This window comes from Chinchilla lanigera, unplaced genomic scaffold (genome assembly GCF_000276665.1).
Source record: "Chinchilla lanigera isolate Chin_1 unplaced genomic scaffold, ChiLan1.0 scaffold00079, whole genome shotgun sequence".
Classification (NCBI taxonomy): Eukaryota; Metazoa; Chordata; class Mammalia; order Rodentia; family Chinchillidae; genus Chinchilla; species Chinchilla lanigera.
In genome coordinates this window covers 9,279,025-9,297,359 of record NW_004955480.1, presented here as the reverse complement: position 1 = coordinate 9,297,359, position 18,335 = coordinate 9,279,025, and positions in this window count along the sequence as shown.

Below are 18,335 nucleotides of genomic sequence, written 5' to 3'. Positions count from 1 at the left end.
GGCTTTGTTTCCTTGCTTTGCTCCACGGCCTCATGAACTAAGTTCCTTTGCTCAAAAATGTCCTTCTCCCATGGTGTTCCTGTCTTGATGCCAACTGACTATGGACTGAAGCTGCCCCAAGTCATGAGCTAAATTGAACCTCTTCTCCTTTAAGCTGTATCAGATATTGTGTCGAGCAAGGTGAAAGCTGACCAATACAGGAAATAATGCCTTTATGGAACTAAAATTAAGTGAGGGCAGAGGAGGGAGGCCTTGATCCAAAAGGAATATGTTCTTATAAGAAGAGACAGCAAAGGTCTAACTCTGACAAATGACACACAGCCAGAGGTAGCAGTCAGCAAGTCGTAACAAGAACTTCACCAGAACTCAAGCATGGTTGAACTTCAGCATTTAGAATGGAGAGAAACAAAGTTTTGTGGTGTAGTAAGCCCTTTCGTCTACGATATTCCCATGTAGCGACTTGATTTGAGTAAGTGAGGTATGCCATTGCCTTCTTCAGATGTTGACTGTAACATTTAAATGGGGAACCATTTATCCATCAGATATCACGGAAGCTGTACCATACACTGGAGTCTGTGACAGGTGTACAGATAAATTGACAAACCTGGCCTGCATCCATTCTCAAGGAAGTGACTGTCCTAAGAAGTGACTGTCCTAAGAGTCTACAGATATCTGAAAGAACGTGGAAAATATATGCTAGCTTGTAGATACTCATAGTTTTTTCTTAAAACATAGATGATACCTAGAAGCAGATGCAGATATGACTAATAGTCAATGAAGTGTTTGCATGCTGCAGCTTAAAAAATTACAATTTATATTCTACTCAGCTCTGTGTGTTGATATTCTGAATCATTTTTGTTGATTTTTTATAACTTCTCTCCACCACCAGCAGTACTGACCATCACAGAATAACTTGTACACATGTGAAATAGACATGTGAATCAATGTTAATAGGCATCAAACTATATATATATGTTATATATGTGTGTGTTTTATATATATGTTACATATGTGTGTGTTTTATATATATGTTATATATGTGTGTTCTATATATATGTTATGCATGTGTGTTTTATGTATATGTTACATATGTGTGTATTATATATATGTTATATATGTGTGTTCTATATATATGTTATGTATGTGTGTGTTTTATATATATGTTATATATGTGTGTGTTTTATATATATGTTACATATGTGTGTGTGTTTTACATATATATGTGTATATATATGTGTGTATTTATTATGTATGTGTATTTATATTTACATATATATGTGTGTATATATGTGTGTATATATATATATATATATATATATATATATATATATATGTAATGACTTCCCCTATATGATGGAAAATATAAACCAAATTGCCAACTGACTATCTCTATGGTACATAAACACACTTTTTGGGTACAGGGAGTCAAACTCAGAACCTTGTGCTTGCCAGGCAGGCGCTCATGCCACTGAGCTATATCCTTGGCAATAAATGTGTTTTTGTACAGAATTAAAAAAGCCTTTTCATGTTGTATGGTCTCAAAAGGAATAGAAACATCAATGTGTGACAAAGAAGAGGCAGGGAGAGAAGTGAGGTTTCTGCCCCCAGTGATCCCAGGGAGGCATGAGGGTGGCTCAGCATAGAGTGGAGCATGTTTAATGGTTAAAGCCACTGGGAAAATCTGATGGACAGGCTTAGGAGTGTGAGGGAAAGATGCAAAAATGACCCTTCTGCCTTTTATGGTCCTGGGTACCCAGAGCCTTTCCACTGAGCTATATCAGCAGATCTTTTATTTTTAAAAAATTTGAGACAGGGTCTCTTTGGTTTGCTAAATTGCTCAGGCAGGGCTCTAACTTCCAGAAAACTGGGGCTGTAGGCCTGCATCAACCCAAGTGACTCCTCTTTTTGCAAGACAAGCTAAAATGTTCTTGTGAAAATCCAGAGCTCTAGATGCAGCTTGCCTTCCTGTATTACAGAAGTGAATTATTTCTAAACAAGGAGATGCAAATACCTACCTAATGCGGTAATATTGTAAGTTAGTAGATGGACAAGTGCTTAAAACAAAGGCAGATCACAATAAATGCTCAAAAAATGTTAGCTCTGGAAAAGTGGGAAAAGATTACAACTGGGTAGATAAAAATAATTAGGTCTTAACACATATTTTTTTCTAGAAATGCAAGAATTATATGAGAAGCCCCCATTTTTCATGTTAATATTTTATCCATCAATGGCTGTGGGAATAGAGGCCACTGAATGTATAGCCACTGAACATGTATCTACAAACTAAACTAAGTGACTTACCTGCATTTTGTACTTTGAGATCATTGTGCTTCTATATCCACCTAACCTCCTTCAGGAAATCACACATACACATAAGCATAGGCACAAACAGGCAGAGTCGGGGAGGGGGAGGGAGAGACAGAGAGACAAATAAAGAGACAGAGAGAGAGATAATATGTGCATAGAGTGAAATTCCTGGGGCATCATCAGTGTGAGTTTTCTATTGCTGCAAAACAAATAACTGCAAATTTAATAGTTTAAAACTGTGGTGGTGCATTCTGGGAGGCTGAGGCAGGAAGATCACAAGTTTGAGCCTAGTCTGAGTAAGTTAGGGAGACCTTATCTCAATAAACCAAATCCACTATTTTCTTACACTTGGTTAGGAGTCTTGGTGAATTAATTTGGTTGTCCATTTAGGATATTTCTTTAGGCCTGAATAAGGGTGTCGGCCCTCCTGGCTCTCATTTGGAGGCTCTGAGAAAGAATCCATTCCACTCCTGCAGGTTGTTCACAGGATGCATCACTGCTGCTGCAGGACTAGGTCCTCCGTTGTTCATGCTGTGAGCTCCAGCTGCTGGCGACTTCCAAACGCCCCTGGCACTCCCAGCTATGTGACTCTGACTACAAGTCAGCAAAGGGCATTGCATTCTTCTCATGTTTAGAAGCTCTTCTGATTCCTGTCACCGGTGGGAGGAACAGCAGGGGCAGGTGTCATGGGAGCAATCTTATAACTCTGCCTACCATGCGAAGGTTGCAGTGTGTTCTATAGGACAGATTTCAATGCCTGTGTAAAACCACGCCGGCAAGAATCAGGTCTATTCCACCAGATCCTTCTCTCCTGCCCATTTTCATCCATTCCCATCCCCTGTGGTCAATAATGTCCTAATTTCTGTCATCATCAAGAAGACCTGCCCTTACATGCTGGACTCATAGCTTTTCCATTATACTATTTTCTATCAGGACATATTTGTAGTACATAATGATGACATTTATCAAGGGGAGTTGGTACATGTACATAACACATCTCAGTTCTTTTGTGTTTTCAGTCCTCTAACCTCCCCTCTTTTTTCCAACTCTTTGGTCCCTTTCCTATTTGGAAAAGTTCTGTTTTCATCATTTTCCCCTTAAATTCTGTTTCTTATCCCCTTTCCATGACCTCTCCCCCCTCCCCTCTACCTGTTCTTCCTCCACTCACTTGCAGAAGATCTCCTTACTTCCTATTTAGCTGTCTTCTGTTTTGCTTGCTGTATCTCTGTGTATATAGATATGTATATATACACTAAATACAATACTGTATATACTATACTACATATATAGTAACATATATGTATATACATATATATATTTCCGTTCCCATATATGAGAAGCCATGCAATATTTAAGCTTGCATGTCTGACTTATTTCACTTAATCCAATTAAATATTTCTCACATTAAAGGAAACAAGAGAGTGAAAAGACAACCTGTGGAATGAGAGAAACACTTTTTCCAGCCTTTCCTTGGACAGAAGACTAACATCTAAAATATCTAACAAACTAAAAAAGTTAGATCCCCTGAAAAGACCCAATCAAAAAGTGTGCAACCAAAATAAATAGCTACGTCTCAGAAGTATAAGCAGCCAATACATGCATTTTACTATTTTACATCTGGCAACTTTCTCTTGGCATCATATTTTTGAAATCCATTCATGACAAAAATAGTTTGTCCCATTTTGTAAAGGAGAAGCATCCTTTGTGCTACTGTACCACTTTCTCCACTGATTACAGTGCTGATGAACATTTTAATTACAGCCGCATGAATAAAACTTCTATAATCCCTCTCAAGATTCTTTGTGTGGGAGTAACTTCATTGCATTGGGGTAAATAACCAGAAATAACTAGAAACTTCTTGGTCTTTGTGTAAATGTATGTCAACCCCATGAACTACGTGAGAATTCCATTTGCTATATATACAACATACTTTGTCAGCAACTCTAATTAGAGCTGTTCCAGAGAAAGTGTAATAATGTTCTTCTGTCTGCAATTTTCATACTCCTAATGGCTAATGACCATAAGCACCTTTTAATATATTAAGTGGTCATTTATGTGAAGTGTCTGTGCAAATCCTTTGTGCATTTTTAACTGAGAAATTAGTCATGTTATCAACTTACCAAAGTTTCTTACATATTCTGAAGTAATTCCTTCATCAGACATAACGTGTATATTGTATATTGATAACAAATAGTGTATGTTATTAAACATATATAAAAGTTAACAATATAAAGGCCAAAGCAAAGGGAAAACAGGTAAATGAAAAATTCTTAAAACTGTTGAAAATTCTGTCTCATTGACTTCCATATCTGTCTCTTTCCAATATCACAGGTTTAAAAAGAGAACTGGTAACACTACTATACAAGAGACTGAAGTGTGATGTAGAATATTACAACTCATAAGTCAGAGAGCCTCTTGGTAGCAGGAATATTTGCTTGTATCACCCACCTATTATTCAGTTGAGCACAGTTTCTGGCATGGGGAACATGGTAAAACATAGTTGTTGAGACTGAGATAATAAGCTAATTGGATGATTATCTCATTTAATTATCATAAAAGAGAAATCAATCACTGAGTTTGGGAAAAAAAATCAAACCACTGCAAATAAAATCTGCAAGTGCATTACACACTGACAGTGTCTGGCTCTGTCCAAGTGAGAGAGATCAGTGTGGAAACAAGATGAACAGAATGGAACATGATCCCATGGTTCCTAAATGTGTGTAGAACCCTTTCAGCTGAAGGCTAAGAATCAATGGATGCACTAATGTTTCTAGATAATCAATTTCTCTCCTGTGTACCAGGCCTCTCCCTCTTCTTCCAGGATCAATCCTATCAGCACTTACACATAGGTTTTGTCTCCTTTAACTAACCTTCCTTTGACCCCACTTTTTCCTCCAGACATCTGTGAAAAGGGGGGTGATTTTTAAGTATCGCTGAACTTGCTGTCGGCCCTTCCCAGTCTCCCGTGCATTCCTCCTGTCTGTCTTATCCTATTTTAAAGAAGGTCTACGTTCATTTTTTCCTTCCCAGGTATGCCTAAAATGCTTAGTGTGTTTACCTTCTCCACGAGCCTTGTCTATACAAATACTTCAAATAATTGAAACAGGATTTTCATGCCTATTGGGAAAATAAAATTATGCTTTATAAAATGGTCACAGTAGAGAAAGGATAGTGATAAATAGGTCTCCAAAGAAAATGGGAACGAGCCTTCCCAGTGTTTTTTAATAGTAGTGTTATTTAACTTTTATGGGTGTGCCACAGAGAAGAGATGGGTTTCTGCTCGGTGAGCTTACAAACAAAATAAAATAAACAGACAAGGGAGGCAGTGGGCCATTTGATAGACCTCCCCAGAAGACTCACAGCAAGCGGGGAATCAAAATTAACTGGCTGTGTTTATTCACTTTTAACTTCTATCAGCACTGAGCTTTCATCTCTGCCTGAGCACACAATGTATTTGCTGTTTCTGGTGGGGTTTTCCCTGAAGAAACACTAGACCCAGCACCGCCTGGAACTTGTGGTCCAAGCATATGAAGCAGTACCTGCAAGGCAACGTGGCATTGTGTCTAAGGTAAACGTTGCTCTAGACAATCCCAACTCTATTATTTCGTGACTGGAACAGACAACATTGTCTTATACAGTAAGCCTCAATTCTAAACTGAGCAAAGCAATGGCACCAAGCTCATGGTATCATGAAAAGATTTAAATAATATGATTCATGTCAAGTCCTTGAAAACTGCCTGTTGTTGAATAAGCAATGACTCAGTATTAGATTGCTTCCCTCTGCCATCATAATCATTATTATTATGATGATGACTATGATGATGATTATTATTCTCATTATTAAGAGCATTGCCCAGGTAGACTCTTCCTGTGGTCCAGCCCTGGCATAGAGCTTCAGTCTCTGATGCTCCCTGACACTTGAATGGCCATAGTGAATGATCAGCTGTGATATTCATTATATGCCAACAAGACTAGGTTAAGAAAAGCCCAGGGCACTTCAAGGTATGGCTGGATGGTCATAGAGATATAATCTTGAGTACTATATATAGTCCTTGACCTGTCTTCTCTAATATCACTTTCCTTCCCTACATCCTCACTGCCATGAATTAAGCATCTTCTCCACACCCAGAACCTCCATCATGAAGCTTCTGCCTTGGAGCCAGACAACCAAGGACCGAATCCCCTGAAACCATGAAATCTCTCCTCCTTTAAGTTGTGGGCATCAGGGATGGTGTCTCAGCTACAGGAAGAATGACTGTCCTTTGTGGAAGACATACAAAGTGATGGTGGACTACTCCTCTCAAGAGAATTTGGAAAATGCAGGTTAAAGCCCACAGTATACGTTTGAAGCCCAACTGCATCTCTGCCACTCCAGGACAATATGTACTGTGAAAAGTCTACTATTTGTCCCTCTGCTTCCTGTTTTGACTTCTTATTCTATGAAAATTCCAAATTGCCTCTAACTAAATGACTGGAGCAGTGGGGAAAAAATCTGGTGTTTTCTCATCATACTGGGAGAGAGGGAAGGAGGATTAGTTTGTGCCTACTGCTTTTCAGAGCATCAAACAATCATGATCTTAATTCCCTTGCTATGGGCAAATAATAAGACAAAGTGGTGGTGTACACTGTTTACCCCATTTTCTAATTCAACACCCAAACTGTGATTAACTCCATTCTATTTCTTTGAATCCGTCATTCTCTGATTACTCATTTCTTGCATTGCTCGATTGTCTCAGAATGCATGGATCCAGGTCTTTCTGCAGAATCATCTTTTCCCCATGGATGGTCTGTGAAGACCCACTGTCCTTAGGTTATGACTTACTTACAGATAGAGCTAGCATAAGGCTTCAACTTCATATCAGAAATAAGGACCATGTTATTGGAATAATATTCTGGGCAGGATTGTGTTGGGAAAATCTCTCTCCAACTGACTGAACTTGTTCCTGATTAATGCTGGATAAATATGGAGACTATTACTTAGATACCACATGCCAGGAAGCAAATGCAATAATTATATCTGTCAATCTGCAGAAGCCCCCAAATTCAATTCCAGCGAAATGCTACTATTTCAATCTGATCTGCAAGAAAGGCAAATGGAGAGGGGATAATAAGGATGGAAAAAGCTGAAAGCACCCCAGCTGTCAGTGTGCAAGTGGGAGGCAGCTGATGGCTTGGGTGTCATCACATTAACAATCTCTTCAATGAAAAGGAAGTCTGGCTGCTTTGTGCCTTGAAAAGGAGCAGCAGTTGAAAGCATTGAAATTAGAGACCATTTTCCTAAAGATCGTGATTATTTAAAATGTCAGTTGCTTTCCCCAAAACTATCATTTATGATCGAACATAGTAAAGCACATCAACACAGCAAGAGATGAGAGATGAAGACTCTCTTGCACCATGTTAGATGGCACAGAGGGCTCACAGGGTGGAGGCTGTGTGTTTGGAGGGGGACACTCACGCATGCTCAGTGCTGTTCTGAATTTCCCTCTCCTGACTAGAACTAGGTAATGGTCCAGAATGCAGGCTGGGGAACACAGTAATAGAACTTTCCATGAGTGGAAAGGAAGGAGAGATTCATTATGGTCCAGGGAAAAGCTAACAGCATCATCAAAGATAGGATTGCAAAAGACTACCAGAAACCTATTCAGGAGAAGTGATGATCATGATAATGTTGATGATACTCACGGCTAACATTTATGTACTGCTCGGTTTAGTTCTGATATTATTTAAGGTAATGCCTTGAAAGTATATAATAACCTTATAAATTAGAAAATAATTTAGATCTCACTTTACAGATGAGAATTCTGGAGCACAGAGAGGTAAAATAACTACTCCAAGATCAAGTGATGTTAAGAATTTTGGAAAATATCTTCAGAGTTTGTGTTTTCATTTCCTGTGTTGAATTCTTCCCAGAGTCATGGGTTGGATAAATAAGAATAAGTGTAGAGTAGCAGTTGGCTCATTAGGGAATGGTGAGATAAGTACTACAAAAATATGCCAGTAAGATGCAGAGGTAGAAGATGAAGCTGCAGCATGGAAAAAGACAAGTAGGCTCTGACCACAATAAGTTCATAAATTAATAATTATATGAATTAATCACTTAATTGAATGATTAATTAATTAATTTCCCAAAAAAGAGCTAGGTAAACTGTGTAGGTATGCAAATGGTCTTTTTTTTTTTGTACTGGAAATCAAACTCATGGTCTGGAGGATATGATCTAAGGCATCTCTGGAGTGTGTATTTATGTGTGTGTGTGTGTGTGTGTGTGTGTGTGTGTGTGTGTGTGTCCATAGCCCACCAAGATGCATCTATTTGCCTTATGTAATTTCTCCAACACGCTAAGCTTCTTCTTGCCACAGAGCCTTTGTGTCTATTGTTGTCTCCTTATAAAATATTCTGTCCCAAAAGGGCATTTCCTGAGTTCTCAGATTAAGAAGTACCACATTAACATAGCATCTCCTTTCCCCTTACAGCACTCAGGATGGTATAAGTGCATTCAGTTTCTATTATTCTGTTTTTTCCCCTTACAGTAAAATGTAAGCTCCCTGGAGACATTGCTATATCTCTTTTAATAAACCTCCTTTTTCCAAAGTGAAGCACATGCAAATAGGATTGCTGACCAATAATAGATTTGCAAATACTCTTTTTTTTAACAGATCCTGTTCTAAATGTCAATATTTACATTTCAAATCCTCAGAGTAACTTTGTAGAAGAGGTATTTTGTGCTTCCTTTCCACAGATGAGGAAACTGAGTCATGGGGAATTGAAGCTTATTGATGTAAATAGTAAGGCCAAGATCTGTACTTACCATTTGGGCTGCGAGCCCACTGTCTCATTGGCACTTAAGTACTTGTCCTTTCGCAAGGATTCAGGTGGGACTTACTAAACAGATGAATGCTGCCTTAGTGATTTTTCTCCTTTCTGGGACAAAATATTTGACATTCCCACAACTTCAAGGAAGAACGATTTATTTTGACTGATGATTATAGTTCAAGGTCAGCCAGATCCAAAAGGAAAATGGCATGGTTCAGGGGTCTAGTGGCAGAAAATTGGTCACATCGTGCCAGTCCAGAAGCAGAGAGACAAGGGAGGGGCCAGGGATAAAGAGATACACATCCGGGTCATGTCCCCAGTGAGCTCTCTCTTTTGCCCCTTCCAACCAGGAAACTCATTCAATAATATCTCCCCTGTAATCCAATCATCTTCCCCAAAACCCATCTTTGAGTGCTTGAGAGTTTTGGGAATCATTCTTGATCTAAACCATAATAGATGGATAAATGAATGGCTGAATAGTGGACCAGTGGCCAATACAAAAATAAATCTTGGGGAAAATATGAAAAAAAAAATTAAAAGTAGTAAATATCTGTAGAGAAATGAGGCAGACTCTGCTCCTCTGCTAGATGGGACTCAATGCCAGGAGAATTTGTGGGAAATCAAAGCAAGACAGAAGTTGCAAGGAGCACAACTCTAATATGTCCTCCTGCTGTGAGGCCTTGGACTCCATAGATATTTTTTAGGTTAAATTAAAAAGCAATGAAGGGAGGCCCCACTCACAAATGGTACCTGAAAGTGACTGTTTCTATCAAATTAAGTGAGACCTATCCTTGTGTTAGTTAAGCCATCTATTAATCTGTCACTGAATAAGTCCATCTGTACAAAGTCCTCCATGAAGCAGACATCTTGAGAAGATTAGCTATAAAATTTATCTATTGAGGGGAAGAAATCTCTTCACAGGAACAGCTGGGAAGGGTAAAGGGAGAGTGCGCATCAACAGGAGGGAAAAGCCCTCAGATTATGATATAGATCTTGCGCTACGAAGGGAAAGATTGCAGAAAGGAAAGGGTGTGTATAGAGATTGAATTCACGGCACAATTTAGACAAAGCCCCAACCAGGTTGATGAGAAGCCCACGAACAAAGATTGCCCATTGATGAGGTCGTCAAACTCTCTATACTTGATGTCCCATATTGAGTCAGAACAATTAAGGGAAAATTTGGCCTCAGGATTTATTTTTTTTATTTTAAAAATAAAAGGAGGAAAACATTAACAGACAGACAACCTTTTACAAAATAGCAAAAGAACAGTGCAGACAATACAGAGTTACAAACAAGGTGGTAGGAAATTAGCAATGCCTGTTGTATTACATACTGATATCTTCCAAGTGGTTTCTCATGAATACAGTTAGAGACATGCAATATTGATTAATCAAGGACTCATTAACAGTTTCTTTCAGCAAAGAAATAGAAGACAGTAGAACAACTATGTTAACTATCCTGTATATGCATACATACAACATTTCTCCTTCTTTCCCTTCTCTTTTCCCACATCTCAGTTGCCCTTTACCCTTGAACGTGATGAGGCATGGCAGTGGAGGCTGTTAGTCCACCGCACTTCATGTTTCAGGTTTTGCTGAAGGGAGCTCGGACTGGTGCCACTCCGTGGTCTTACAACAACAGCTGTCTAGTGGTTCATTCATAGCCACCTGCTTGTAGCAGCTCTTGTTATTTACTTCACCTTGCAGAGTTTTCCCTCTAAAAGTCTGAGCCTTTTTTATCTTGTATTTTTCTCTTCTGATATCACTTTGAATTTTAGCATGACAAGGTTCACGACAGGGGACTCTGACCTACATGCTCATACTGGTAATTCCAAAATGTCAAAAGTCTCAGTGGCATCTGGGAAACCATGACCTTGCAGAAAAAAACATGATAATGTCAACAAAGAAACCATGAGAATGCCCTGGGTTCCTGGTCCCAGTGAGGCACTGAGTAGGCAAATAGACCGCAAGTTGTTGATTAAGGCAAGATGTGTGTTTATCCTGGCAGTGTTTAGTCTTGCTCAGGAAGGGATTTTAAAGTGACACATAATTTCTGACACTTCATGTCCCTTGGAGAAATTGTTGTTATGCTTTAGCAGACAAGACATGACATAGGAAGGACAAGTTTGCCTTTGGGGTCAATAAGGAACCACTCAATGACAGGCAGACCTCAAGAGCTGGCTAAAAGAGCCATGTAGCTTAGGTCTTTTCTGCTTTGGGTGAAGTCTGGTTCAAAACTACCTACTGGTGGGCTGCTGCATGTCCTGGTGGAAGGAATTAAATAGAAAATAGAGATCTCAGAGATGAGAAAGTTCTCTGTAGCAGGTAGAGGACTGATGGGCACTCGAGGTATGAAGTTTCTCCCCCATTGCCCTGCTTAGCTACCAGAACCCTGGAAATAAATGCCTTTCCCGTCTGCTCAGCTCACAGACGAGGGCTGTGTGTTTAAATGCCAACTTCATTGGTTTCCCAGTTTCCTTTATCAAGGAATTGAACATTGCACATAGTTTGCTAATGCATTCAACTTGCTGCTTCAACACAAGACCTCACCAGAAGTCCTAGGAAGCTATTGCTAGTTCCTGGATTGGTCAGATCCTTGCTATATACCTTCAGAATAATACATATTCCTTGGATTGCACTTGTCGTCATTTTAATTATTGTTGTAATTTTGGAAACATGTTTCCCCTTCTTTAATGTGTTTATGAAGTCTTGCTCTCTTTCTCATTAATGTTATCACATCCACTGGCATAGGTCATAGCACATAATAAAGAAGAAATTAATATCTCTTCCATAAATAAATGGATAAATTACTGACTGAATGCCCAAGGAACTGTTTCTTGACAGTAAGCACACAACCTTAGAATAAGAAGTCTTCATTTCTACACATGTTGTGGTACAAAAAACTGTGTTACAGATTCCATAGAATATGTGTGGTGTGTCTTGGTAGCCTCTGGGTTTTCATTTGAAAAGGCTTTAGAAATAATTAGACTCTAGTGTCTATTATTGCAATAGAGGCCAAAGATTATTTGGTTTACTGGGCCAACTTGTTTTATGTGAGAGTCTATGAGTGTGTATGTGTGTGCGTGTATGTGTGTACATGTGTATGTGTGTATATTTGTGCATTTATGTATGCTCTCCTGTCCAACGTTTCACCACTCTGAAAGTAGTTTCCACACTAGGATCTCCAATTAAGTTTGCAAATTACCTTTCTGTTAGGTCATAAGTTTGCCACATTTATAGCTTTGTCTACTTTGGTCTCTGTGGTGGGCCACATGTTGAATTCACCCCACACTATTTCTGTTGAAACGACTATTATTTATGTTAGGAAGTTCAGGCTAGCTCTGTACATTAGCTTACAGTAGCAACCTTATTATCCACTTAGTGTCTATCAGTTGACTTCTTAAAAAGCTCCTGCTTCTTCTGTCACACTGACTGTTTCTCTGTGTATTGATAAAAATGGTGGAAGAGTTCTCTGCTATGCTGCTCAGAGAGATTTGCATTTGAATTCTGTCCACCATTAGCTTGTTAGTCTTTGTTATGGCCACAGAAATATTTTAGCTTCTTCCTTTATATTTTAAAAAGCACTATTCATTTTGAAATAATTTTACATTTATGTATAAGTTGTAAAAATAACACAGCAAGCTCCTGTGTCCCCTTCTTTTGGTTTTCATCAATAGCAGCATCTTCCATAACCATGGTAAACATTGTTAATTACACTCATAACGAAACTACAGACCGTATTCAGAATTCACCAGTTTTCATGTGCACTTTTGTGCGTGTGTGCATAATTCTGGCATTTTATTACCAATGTAGGTTTCTATGATTGCCAACACAGTCAACAAACAGCATTATGTTAACACCACATATAAAATCTCTCCTCATACTTCTTTATAGTTACACTTTCTTCTAATACCTGGCAACCACTCATTTGTCCTCCATCCCAATAGTTTTATCATGGTGATAATAGTAAAGCACATCAGATTGCCCTTTTTTGCAAATGGCTGTTTTCAAAAAACTGAATTTGCTGTTGCTGAGAACCACCCAAGCTTTTTGTTGCACCAATATTTTATCCCTTTCTCTGCTGAGTAGCATTCCATTGTCTAGATGTACAGGTTTGTTTAGCCATTTATCCTTTAAAAGACATTCAGGTTGGTTCAAGTGTTTAATTCTTAGGAATAAAACTGAACATTTGCAGTGAGGTTTCTGTGTAAAACCTTTTCCCTTCCAAGATTATTATCCAGCAGAACTGATATGTTATAAAGAAAAGCAATTTGACTTTATAAAACAAAACCAAACTGTTTTCTGAATGGTTACACCATCTTATATTCTCATCATCAATGTCCAAGAGATCAAATATTCCCACATTTTAATAGAAATAAGGGTATTATCAATTTTTATTATTATTTTAATCATTCTGGCATGTCTTGTAGGCCATTTCCACATGGACACTGTCTTTCCAGCATCTGAACTAGATTACATTTCCCTGCTGGGCAGAGCTGCGACTTTTCAATTGTGTGGTCTGGAAAGACAGTGTCCCTCCAAAGCCCTGTGTTGATGGTTTGGTCCCCAGTGCAGGAGTGTCCAGAGGTGGCAGTTTGGAAAGCTGTGGGAGTAGGAGTACTTTGGCCTCGCCAATGTATTAATCCATTTATGGATTCATAGCTTAATGAGATTGGGGGTAGTGGTTTTGTTATAAAAGTCAGTTCTCTAATTGGCCACCGGTTGGTGTGAAATGAGAAACTTTGTCCCAAAACGTGTTCCCTGCCATGATGCTCTGTCTCAGCAAAAGCCCCCCAAAAAACATAGCCAAGATATCATCCACTGAAACCTCTGAGACTGTAAGCCAGAATAAACATTTCCTCCTTTAAAGTGGATTTTCTCAGACATTTTGTTATAGTAACAGGAAGCTAACTAACACACCCAGTATAATACAGTTAAGCCATGGCTCCCAGAGCTGTGGTTGAGCAAGTTAACATTTTTACATAAAGTATATAAATATTGCCAATACTTTGTAACTTATAAAACATTACATCAATGAATGATGATCTTGTTTTAGCAACCATAAAAGAATTAGGAAGAAATCACAAGATATTGGAGAAATTAGAAGTCCTTGAATTACAGGATTGAAGTACTTTCTTAGTTCTATAGGAACTATAAAGTGAACAGAGAAGTAACACAACAGAAGCTAATTTTTCAGATAATCCGAGTAGTTTCATTGGGGGAGATAAGGTGAGTGACAAAAAACAGGGATTAAGAAGCATTAGAGAAACTTCTAAAATGTGTACAAAGCTCATGGTAGAAGGGATAGAAAAGAGAACAAACAAATGGATCATATTGAGAAAGAAGAATTTGTATAACAAAGGACTGATGAGATTTAGGGCAACTCCAGAGTAATCAAACCAGAAAAGGAGAGTCAGAATTGAAAGCTGAAGTACTTAGAGTGGTGATGGAATTATCAACAAGATCTACTAACAAATGCCTTTGCTAAGTGCTGCATTTGGATCCTGAAACCCAAGCAATAACTGACAATACAGCCACAATCCAATCTACTCATGAACAAAATTTAAGCTCAGAGAGCTCAGTAACTTGCCTGAGATCACACAGTGAGGATAGCTCTGTTTCAATCTGTGAAATGGTCAGTCACAACATCAAAGTTAATGTTGAATATTTAAATAAAAGCATATGACAGCTTTTTAAGGCTCTTATAAAAAGTTATCTAGTTCTATTTTAGTAGTAACTCTTCTTTAAAGATTGAACTCACTCAATAGTACTAGGATTTCAATGACGGGTATGATAACTATGCTTTCCTTCCAAACAATGAACAATAGCATCCTTTAAATGGTCTTTATGACAGAAATAAAGGAGCTGGGGATTTAGCTCAGCGGCACAGCACCTACCTGGCAAGCACAAGCTCGTGAGTTTGATTCCTGGTACCGGAAAAAAACAAAAATAAATATAAGCAAAGTAAAATTCATTGGGCTCAATTCCATGATCTTCCACCAGAAACTTTAAGGTAAAAATCAGTATGACAAACACCTCAGAATATTTTTAATTTCCGGTCAATTACCCATGAATGTAAGTATATATAAAAGCAAGTGTTGCAGAACTGAAATAATACTTTATCTCCATTTTTTGTAAAGAACATGAAGAATGATAAATTTCATTATTTGTGATAAACACTCAACAAAATGTCAGAATTATTACTTCTGCAAGACACTGTCTCATTGTCAGCTCTTTGTAATCAGTCTAATTTTTGTTGAGAAAAATCAACAATCACAAATCAGTCTTCTTGTATCTTCTGAATTCTTATGGCCTCAAATGAGGCTTCTAGCCATTTCAATTTTATTCTGCAGAGGCACCATGTTGAATCATTAATTACTTAAGAAGGTACTGCATGCTCATCTCCTCCTGGCAGAGATCAAAATAAATCAGACTGGAACCTGGGGCTGTGAAGGCATTTTTTTCTTAAAATGCCATCTGCCATGTTGCAATTCAGAACACCCAGAAGTCATTCAAGGAGACAGAGGGAGGGGATGAGGAGATGGTGAAACATCAGTGTCAGCTTGTTTCGTCATAGCGTTCTGGGCTGTCACACCCTCCCTGGTCTTTGTCAGCCTCCAGTCCCCCTCAGATTAGTGATGCAGCCACCTCACTCATCTGCCTGTCATCAGTTCTATCCCCGCATCAGTCTGAGCCCCAGGAACACTCACTGTGCAATCTTTATAAAACCATGTTCCTTCCCCACTCACGTTCTCTCAAAGGCTCCTGCTGCCTGTAACAGTTTCAGAAAGTTCCCAAAAGGCCAGCAAGATGCTGTTTACCACCCCACCTATCACTGGTTTCCTCAGCACCATCTCTCATGATCATCTTCCCCTAAATCATACTCTTGTCTTGCTTAATAGTGAACTCTCCTTGACCTAGTCTTGTTCGATAAGTTAAGGCAATGTTCAGGACTGAGTTTATGTTGTGTGTCTACTAAATTCTCCACAAGCCCACACCTCTTTTCATCCACCTTAGCCAACAGGCTCTGTGTGGTTCTCTGCCAATGGGTTTCAACAACCTTCAGTAAGTATCACATGCTGTTATACTTGTCTGCTATGGTCTCAATATTTGTGCTCCCCCCAAGTCACGTTTTGAATCCCAACCCCTAAAGTAATGATACTAAGATGTAGAATTATGGAAGGTGATTAGATCATGCACGGCTGCAAGCAGGAAAAAACAAGGGATACTTTGGTTCTTGACAGTATCCCATATTTAGCCACTCAACAAACACTTCCTAAGAATTTCTTTATAAATATGCTATACTAGGCACTAGGGATATGGTTAAAACTCATAAACATTTAGTCTGTAGAAAAGACAGACACTAAACAAGGGAATCTATGTTACTTTTTGTAATGAAAAAGAAAATTCAAGTCAAACAGGATAAGCAAAAGAAATATATTGGTGTGTGTGGCAGTTAATTAATTAATGGTCAACTTGAGTGGGAATTAGCATGGTTCTGGGAAATGGCACAAAAGGAGAAGAGAAAGGGAAGATTTTAGGCTGATTTCCATCTAAGGAGCATCAGTTGCTCGTAAGCTCAGTCTGTCAAAATGTTCAGTTTAGGTTTAGATTTATCATGATACTCAAATAATGATCATAAACAAAGGACACACACAAATACACATACACCCCTGCACCCCTCACACACACACACACGCACGCACACTCATACACTTTGTCTTCTCTTTATTTACAAAATGAGTACTTCATTTTGTAAATAAAACGGCCACTTATGTACAGTTTCTGCTAGCTCTGACAACCCCATGGTGGGTAATACCTTCTTTTTAATGATAAAAAGAAGCAATAGGGTAAGTAATAAGAAAGTACATTTCTAGGCTTATAGAGCAAATACAGTGTTCAGCAAGACACAGAAACCAGGAATGTCTGGGTCCAAAGCTAGTGGTTCCTGTCTTACCAGGCTGCCTTGAGGGGGTTCTCAAACACAAAGCGAATTTCTCATTTAAAAAAAAAATAAAGTTGCAAGTCCACATTGCTTCACATTCGTTCAGTAAGGTTCTGCCATGGGAGTAGGAGAGACTTTAACTGCAAGGAGCTTAAGCAGTTTCCATTATTGAGCTTCAAACAGCTGCTTGGTGCTTCCAAAAGGACAGAGGCAAAACGCACACCTTCTGCAGGCAAGCCTTCTTGGAAGGTTGGGTCACATTGCAAGGCTCTTCTCCCTTCCTGCTAGGCTTTGGAGAAAATTGGCTCCTAACTAACAAATAGAGTGAAGTTTCAAGTTTTACCTAAAAGCTAAACCAATTCTAGCCATCACTGCTCTGCTGTTAGAGTTTAGGCACCTTCCAAGCCAGAGACGTGGTATTAAATTGGGAATGAAGCTGCTGAGCTGATTCAGGGTGGCTACATCCCCTTCAGGGCTCATCTTTAATCTCACTTTTCCCTAGCGTGCTTTAACCCACATGCTTTAGCATCCAGGATAGTCTAAACATGACCCTGGCTGGTCTTAGAAAATAAAACAACAGTCCATACCTACCTTTACAGAACATACAGCTGTAACGAAGCTGCAACACCAAGATTTCCAATTCAGTGTGAGATTTTATTTTTATTCATTAAGAGGAGACCTCCGCGGCCCCTGGAAGTGTCTGCAGGAGCACTGCTCATCCCTGTGGGACTGAAGGCTGCCAACCCTGGCTCGGCTCCTGGGCTACGGTCTCCATTTAAATCCTGTGGGGCACGTCTTCCTTTAAGCTTGCCAAGAGTACAAACTAAATAAAAATCTTTCCAGTAAGGCTTTATTCCCTTGAATAAGAAAGTATCTGTGAAAGGACAAACATGAACAGGTTTTGTATTGTGGGAACTGGGCAGAGCTGGTGCCTGTCACAGACAGGTGCAGACAGTGTGTATGTCCCTCACTGTCTGTCAACCTCCCCTCCAGCCCCAGCGGAGTCAGACCCACTACCTGCCCCCGCCAGCTAGCTATGTGGGCTGCTAATATGACACTCATCAAGTCATAGCCCAGATGCTGTGTGTGTCCCTCATTATCTGTGAACTTCCACCCCCTGAAAGGGTCGAACCCCTGCCTCTCCATGGTTGGGGAAGAGTTCAGCAGCTACATTCACGTGGGTTTCTTAGGCTAAGTTCCATGGACAGTATGGAAGTACAAAGAGAAAAGGAATCAAGGGGTTTGGCATGGTGCACTTGCTGTGTAAATATC